At 42.6% G+C, this 8,734-nt stretch overlaps 1 protein-coding gene across 3 annotated transcripts in view; it reads right to left on the minus strand.

Annotated features, from left to right (window-relative positions):
* The window catches only part of l(2)k10201 (lethal (2) k10201), a 62,860-nt gene that overhangs the window by 35,554 nt on the left and 18,572 nt on the right, over window positions 1-8,734 (minus strand). Inside the window, exon 1 of one of the 3 annotated variants that reach the window (XM_068378615.1) lies at window positions 6,799-6,945. The exons of 1 other annotated variant lie outside the window; for it this stretch is intronic. The gene's annotated coding sequence lies outside the window, so the exon portion shown is untranslated. Of the gene's footprint in view, window positions 1-6,798; window positions 6,946-8,734 lie in introns of those variants that run through there. One more of the 3 variants, XM_068378616.1, reaches the window with a different exon arrangement.

Here is an 8,734-nt window from a genome sequence, read left to right on the forward strand (position 1 = left end):
TGACGTCGCCGGACGTCAGTTTAATGAAGACCTCCCTAAGCTCAATGATCACCTCCTTCGCCGGGAACAAGACACGAAGGAGAGGCTTGCGGCATCTCTTTCTCATCAAGTCCAACTTGAAGTTATGGCCTGTGACACAGCAGTACCTGATCACTACATGGTACTGGCCAAATCCCACTTACTCACGGTAATGAAGGACTTGTACCATTTCATAAAGGCTCGTAGAGCCTGTCGTGAATTCGTGTTTGTCGGTGCCACCGTGAAACACGAACCCCGGAGGCTGATTTCCTCCAACATCTGGGGAAAGCACCTGTTTCCTTCTGACCTTGTCAAGGAAATAACTGACAGAGCCGCCACGGAGAATAGGAACCTTCTCCACAAGTGGGGCATGTCCAGAAAAAGGAAAACCTCTCAGGACGATGGACCTCAGCCTAAGAGGAAACCTCAGAAGCCGAAACCCCAGCAACGTCAACAACGACGTCAGTTTCCGGGACCCGCTACCTCCCAAGTGGTTGCCCAACCACAACAGACCTTTCAATTGGTCCCCCAACCGGTGTTGTCACAGTCACCGGTCTTCACCCCTGCCTTTGAGCAGCCATCCACTACCTTTCATGCCAGAGGTAGAGGCTCGTCCAGGGGTGCAAGCAGAGACGCCTCTCGTCGTCCCTCCAGAGGTAGAGGAGGAAAGGGAGCTAGCGGCCGAGGCAACAAGTCCTCGGGACACCAGAAGCAATGAAGTGCTTCCGGTGGGAGGAAGACTCCGCCAATTCCAGGATCGTTGGACCTTCGATCCTTGGGCACACAGCATCATCAAGAACGGTCTAGGCTGGAGTTGGGTGCAACCACCCCCAATCTTCCAGCGGTTCTTTCAACAATCAACCCCCATTCTGGAAGAATATGTTCTAGACCTCTTGAACAAGAAGGTGATAAGGAAGGTAAAGTCCACCAGGTTCCAAGGGAGACTGTTTTGCGTTCCCAAGAAGGACTCAGACAAGCTCAGAGTCATTCTGGACTTATCCCCCCTCAACAAGTTCATAGAGAACAACAAATTCAAGATGCTGACGCTTCAACAAATAAGGACCCTTCTGCCTCAAGGTTCCTACACGGTCTCTATAGACCTGGCGGATGCCTATTGGCACATTCCAATGAACCATCACGCTTCCTCCTACCTAGGATTTCGACTCCAAAGAAAAAGCTACGCCTTCCGGGCCATGCCATTCGGCCTCAATGTGGCCCCTCGGATCTTCACAAAGCTGGCGGATGCCATAGTACAACAGCTCCGCCTAAGAAACGTCCAGGTGATGGCCTACCTCGACGACTGGCTAGTCTGGGCTCCATCGCCCGAAGAGTGTACAAAGTCTTGCGACGAAGTTACCCAGTACCTAGAACACCTGGGATTCAAGATCAACGAGAAGAAATCTCGCCTCTCTCCGGCTCAGAAGTTTCAGTGGCTGGGAATCCACTGGAATCTTCAGTCACACCGCCTTTCTATCCCCCAGAAGAAAAGGAAGGAAATAGCAGGGTCTGTCAAGCGACTACTGAAATCCAAACGCATTTCAAGACGACAGCAGGAACGAGTTCTAGGCTCTCTACAATTCGCCTCAGTGACAAACCCAGTGCTTCGTGCACAGCTAAAGGATGCCGCGGGAGTCTGGAGACGATCGGCATCCATCGCTCGAAGAGACCTCAAGAGACGGCTTCCAAACAGACTTCGACGCCTCCTAAAGCCGTGGTCGGAAGCAATGGCCCTAAAAAGGTCCATTCCTCTCCAACACCCTCCTCCATCACTCAACATCCACACGGATGCCTCACTGGAGGGCTGGGGAGGTCACTCCCACCTGAAACAAGCTCAAGGGACCTGGTCTCCACTATTCAAGACGTTCCACATAAACATCTTGGAGGCCATGGCGGTCCTTCTTACTCTGAAGAAGCTATCCCCGCCGCCCTCGATCCACATCCGTCTAACCCTAGACAACTCGGTGGTAGTTCGTTGTCTCAATCGCCAGGGCTCAAGATCGCCCCAGATAAATCAGGTGCTTCTCCCAATCTTCCGTCTGGCGGAGAAGAAGAAGTGGCACCTGTCTGCAGTTCACCTACAAGGATTCCGCAACGTGACAGCGGATGCTCTATCTCGGACAAACCCGATAGAGTCGGAATGGTCTCTAGACGCAAGATCATTCTCCTTCATCTCTCATCAAGTCCCAGAACTTCAGATAGATCTCTTTGCAACGAGCGACAACAATCAACTTCCTCTGTACGTAGCCCCGTACGAGGACCCCAAAGCAGAAGCGGTGGACGCCATGTCACTGGACTGGAACAGATGGTCGAAGATATACCTGTTCCCTCCCACCAACCTTCTGTTGAAAGTCCTCTCCAAACTGAGAACCTTCAAAGGGACAGCGGCCCTAGTGGCTCCCAAGTGGCCCCGGAGCAACTGGTACCCCCTGGTCCTGGAGCTGCAGCCCAAGCTGATCCCTCTCCCGGGCCCAGTTCTCTCTCAACAAGTACAGAAGTCGACTGTCTTCGCTTCATCATCGAAAATCAAGGACCTTCATCTCATGATTTTCTCTCCCTTGCCGCAAAGAAGAGGTTTGGGATCTCGAAGAAAAGTCTAGACTTCCTAGAGGAATACAAGACCGAATCCACGAGACGGCAATATGAATCATCCTGGAGGAAATGGGTCTCCTTTGTTAAAGCAAAAAATCCTAAAGAAATCACCATTGATTTCTGTATGTCCTTCTTCATTCACCTTCACGGACAAGGATTAGCAGCCAATACGATTTCAACCTGCAAATCGGCTTTGACTAGACCAATTCTATATGCTTTCCAAATTGACCTGTCCAACGACATCTTTAACAAACTGCCGAAAGCATGTGCTCGCCTACGCCCAGCACCCCCTCCGAAACCGATCTCCTGGTCACTAGACAAGGTGCTCCATTTCGCCTCCAACTTGGACAATGATTCATGCCCCCTCAAGGATCTGACTCAGAAAGTTATATTTTTATTTGCTCTCGCCTCGGGAGCTCGAGTCAGCGAAATAGTGGCATTATCAAGAGAAGAGGGACACATCCTGTTTGCTGATTCAGGAGAAGTGACCCTCTCCCCTGATCCGACGTTTCTCGCCAAAAATGAATTACCCACCAAAAGATGGGGCCCTTGGAGAATATGCCCCCTGAAGGAGGATGTCTCTCTATGTCCAGTAGAGAGCCTCAAGGTCTATCTTCGCAGAACTTCAAACTTTGGTGGAGGCCAACTCTTCAAAGGAGAAACATCGGGCAGCGACCTGTCACTGAAACAATTAAGAGCGAAAATCACCTACTTCATTCGCAGAGCGGATCCGAACAGTACACCCGCTGGTCATGATCCTAGAAAAGTGGCATCTTCTCTGAACTTCTTTCAGAGCATGGACTTCGAGAGCCTTAAGAACTTTACGGGCTGGAAGTCCTCGCGAGTTTTCTTTAAACATTATGCGAAACAAGTGCACGAAATCAAACATTTTGTGGTAGCCGCAGGTAGTGTTATGAAACCTGCACCTAACTCTGCGTAGAACAGTGAGTTACTTGGGACTCTAACTCTTCGGGTGCCTATGTTGACCCTCGAGTGATTCATAGTGATGTCTAAAAACACTTAGTGCTTTTATAACTGTTCTTATCCCAGGTGAAATGTCATAGTGTCACACAAGTGCCGCATGCCTTGAGCATGATGTGTTATTTAAAGACTTGCGTTCCTCGAGAACGAGTACCTACTAATCCTGAAATTCCCTTTCAGATTCAAGAGCAAGCCTTTATTTCTATGTACATTATTATTACTGTAAATGAACTTTACTTTTGCTGTAAATTATTTAATTTCTGCATTGTGAAATAAAATTTCTATTTTATTACTTATGCGTCTCTTTCAGCTCCTACTTACTATGAAATACATACTGTCATAGTTTTATTTATTCCTCCTTTCTTATGGTCATGAAGAATTTAGGATGTCTATTCCTAAATTATATTCACCTTGTCTCAGTAAGGCTCCTACACGAATACTTACTTCTGATAATCAGGAGATGAACTCTACACACAGTGCCCAACCACCACTGGCCTACTTCAGAATGTTCCTATACAAATATCAAACATTCTGCTTCATCTCTAAGCTCTTAAAAGTTCTTCTGTCAAGATGAATAGCCCTTCAATACCACTTTGACGTCGGCATAGCCCATGGGAACTTCCTACCAATGGGGGGCAGGATACTTCGTTCCTATGGTTCTTACCTAAGATTACTTTGCTGTTTTGTCAATGCTTAGGCACTTAACTCTGGGGGAAAATCTACCACGATACATTGATTCTCTGGTACTCTTCCATCAGGACGCCATGGCTTGAGCCCAAAAAACGGATTTTGAGCGAAGCGAAAAATCTATTTTTGGGTGAGATAGCCATGGCGTCCTGATGGACCCTCCCTACTACTTCGTTCAGTTTGCTCCCACCCTACACAATTGTATCATGGTGATGGGCAGCAACTGGCGCCAGGATAAAGACGCGCGTGACGTCATTAGAGCAATGGCGTCCGTTTGTTTACGTCTCGAGTATCAGTAGTAGCCACGAGTGAGATTAGCTGTGGAACGGCTCCCAGCTATTCTCAGCCCTTACACACCGAAGCGTTAACTCTGTTCGGGGTGGAGATAGCTATGTGGCACGACCAGACATGCGTGTCCCCTGTTGTATTACGATGTCTTAAAGGGAAACCTTTGAGATACTCGCTCCAGAGGTTAGAATTCTGTGATAACCTGTGGTTAAATTCTCTGGGAATATCTTAGTAGTCTTATACCCAAGGAAGCTACCAAACAGGAACCTTCCATCAGGACGCCATGGCTATCTCACCCAAAAATAGATTTTTCGCTTCGCTCAAAATCCGTTATATAAGATAGGACTCCTGGGGGATTATTCCTGCATTTGTTCAAAGTGTAGTGTTGGTAAATTGCGTCATACGTATGATGGAAAATCGCTAATCGCTAATCTCATCTACCCAAAAATAAGATGATACCACCGGAAAATTCCAACTTCAGTGACTTTGAGTAATATAAGTAAGCAATATTTGGGATGTTAACCCTTTTACCCCCAGGATAACTGGAACTTTTCAACCCTTAACCCCCAGGCGTTTTTTTTTTAAAGCACATTTTGCAATATATATTTTTTAAATTGCTCTAACAGCCTTAATTTTTGTCATAGAGAGGTCAGGTTGGTCTCATTCTTTTGGAAAATGCCTGAAGTTTCTCATAAAGTTATCAAAAATATGCAAAAAAAAAAAAAAATGTAAATAGCAGTTTTTTGCAAGGACGTACCAGTACGTCCATGGGGGTAAAGGGATGTGTTTTGTGAAACGTACAGTATGTCCATTGGGGGTAAAAGGGTTAATATATTGTGGGGTGAATGTAGTTCCTTAGGACAACAATAAACTTTATCATTACTTGTAAATTTGAGTACCTTTACGAAATATGATTATGTTACTGTGCCACCAGTGAAGCGGGTTGTGAAGCAAACGCAGGATAAGCTAAGAATACAGCAGACTAAGGGGATTTGTAAGGGGCGTTAGCCCCATTAGTTAAGCGAGCAAGAACACAACTCGTAGGTTAGGTTACTTGGTGTTTTGTGTGGGGGTTTTGCAGAATGACGGACACAGATTTTTTTAGTAAAACAGTCATGTTTTACAAACAACTACAAAATGGGCAGGAAATTCCCATTTTCTATGCACGCGGAAGGCCCTGGCCACATTTATACAAGAGCTCTGGGTATTTCATAACGGAGGAAGTTTGTATCACCAATAATGATAAAAAATACAAGAATCACAAAATATCCATTCATGGTAACCATATGCATGAAAGCAAGCGATTACAGCAAACTACCAAACATGTTAGGGTAATGACTCGATGAGTAACAAATTAATTAGACAATCTCATCTCAACCTAGACCCATCTTGCAAATATATACCAGAATTATAATAAAAGAGGCTAGATCCCCAGATCTACTCTAATGGTTATGGTATCCTATTAGAAAAGTCCTTGCCTGGCGATCTGCTAGACTGAGATTCAAGTACCGATCAAGCTTTAATTACTTTTTTTATTATAGTTATGGACGGGAAAAGCTTTCCTATTAAAACCTGGTTCTTCCTATTGAAAAACGACCATTTTTTTCGGAAATGACACTTATTTTCACCGCAAAATAAATATGTAGGTATATCATGGTGAAACCAACCTTTTCTTCTCTATACATTATTTTCTCGGATGCGTAATAAATCCCTGGAAAACTGCAAAAAATTATCTATATCCTATACTGCTGATATATTCATTTGTTTGTTTACAATCTACGGAGAAGTTGTATAAATGATAACAACCGACTAAGAATACGGCAGCGTAAGGGGGCGGTTAGGCCCCCCGTTAGGTAATTAAGTACGGACACGGCTTGTCGGTTAGGTTAGGAGGGGGAAGTTGAGGTTAGTTGGTGTCCATTTTTAATGCAAGTGGGAGGATCTGGCCCATAATATACAAAGGCTTCCCTTGGGAAATGGGAGGGGGGTTTGGGGGAGCTTATCAGCAGCCATTGGTTTACCCTTCCTGGTCCTAGCTTAGGTGGATAGGGGGTTGGGTGCTATTCATATGTATATATGGTTATTCTCTATGGCGCTGTCATTGTCGCTTGCCTCTGCCATTCATGATCGACCTTTAAACCCTTAATATTGGTTCATACACCAATTAAACACCAGTCTATGGGCTCTTAACATCTGACCAGTCAATATAAAATTACTCTTCCTAAAATGACTTACAGACTTACCAAATATCTGATTCACTATTCACAAGAACAACATATTTCCTTTTAACAAATGAAAAAGGAGTTTTTCAAGGTCAAAACAGAAACGTTCACGAAGCTAAAGTTTCTGGGTTCAGCAAACGTTTGAGTTAGTAAGAGCCAGACTGCACCTCTATAACGGCTCCTCAGTTTTCGTTTGCTTTATTGTGTTTCTTTGATTGTATATGTACTGTATATATATATATATATATATAATGTATATATATATATATATATGTATATATATATATATATATGTATGTATGTATATATATATATATATATGTGTGTGTGTGTGTGTGTGTGTGTAAATGTGTATGCATGTGTTAGGCCATAAAAAGTAAAAAACTTAATTGGAGGCAATATATATCAATATCTATCAATCTATCAATCTATATATCTATCTATCTATCTATCTATATATATATATATATATATATATATGAGAGAGAGAGAGAGAGAGAGAGAGAGAGAGAGAGAGAGAGAGGGCAATATATATACTTGCAATTTCATTTCAGATTAATTTTATGAAGTACTGTGTAAGCATGTGTTGATTTTTACTGTATTCAATCTATCACATCAATCAAACCATTTAAGATAAAGTATTACGATCCACAAGGAAATTTAAAATGAACTGAACTTATCTTCTGGCAACCATAACAAGGGACACAGTCTATTGTACACAACGGCCTTGATCTAAATTTTTTAACTATCACTGAAGAAGCTGAAATACCAGGACCTGGTGCAGGACTCCCTTGGGGGTGGTTGGAACGTGTTGGTAAGGCCCCCCCCCCCCCTCTCTATAAAGTAGTCGAAAGAAAACGACATTCCAAGAGTTTTCAGGGTAACTTAACTAATCTAGCATTATTTGATTCGCAGTGGTTTTGACAATTTTGTTATGTTTATAGATTAATATAGCTGTAAGTAATCAAGGATTTATATATTATCTTAAATAAATGGTTGATTTATGCATTATTTTCATTGGAATACCATAGTTACAGAAGCTTTTTATCTATTAAAAATCATTATGAACAATACGTAATTCTCTTCCCTAGAATGTGAAAACATTGTATACTTCACGTGAACCTATTTCTATTTAAATATATCCTATTGCTTAGAATCTAGAGTAAATGAATAAGACCACTCTACTTGCAACAACGTGCCACCTATCTACCAGTTTCAGAGGGTCAGCAAAACCATATATCACGATGAGGGTACTCCTTTTATAACTAATGTTGGTACTATCACTGAATCGTCACAGTACTACCCCCTCTTGACGCCATTTGGCATCTGTGACGTCAGAGATACCAGATGCCCGTCACGTGTCATGACGTCACCAGTATATAAATATGGTGATGTTTAATAATCTGTGATATATAACTGTTATGAGCAAGCGCTGATACACACACACATACACACACACACAATGACTAGCAACACACATACACACACATAATGACTAGCAATGGCTGATGATGATTATTACAATATATATATATATATATATATATATGTGTGTGTGTGTGTGTGTGTGTGTGTGTAAATAACTATAAAAAATAGATTCAAACAAAATAATATGAATGACAGGAGTAGGCCTACCCCGAACAATGATAATTAACACAACAGAAGCTTCAATAAAACACTACAAATAGGCCTAGTTTTAATTCAGGTTTAGGAGCCTCCAAATTATTATTATTATTATTATTATTATTATTATTATTATTATTATTATTATTATTATTATTATTATTATCATTTTTATTATTATTACTAGCTAAGCTACAACCATAGTTGGAAAAGCAGAATGCCATAAGCCCAAGGGCTTCAACAGGATAAATAGCCCAGTGAGGAAAGGAAATGAGGGAACAGATTGGATAGTGTGCCTGAGTGTACCTTCAAGCAAGAGTTCTCTA

The sequence above is a fragment of the Palaemon carinicauda genome, chromosome 8, assembly GCF_036898095.1.
Source record: "Palaemon carinicauda isolate YSFRI2023 chromosome 8, ASM3689809v2, whole genome shotgun sequence".
Lineage (NCBI taxonomy): Eukaryota > Metazoa > Arthropoda > Malacostraca > Decapoda > Palaemonidae > Palaemon > Palaemon carinicauda.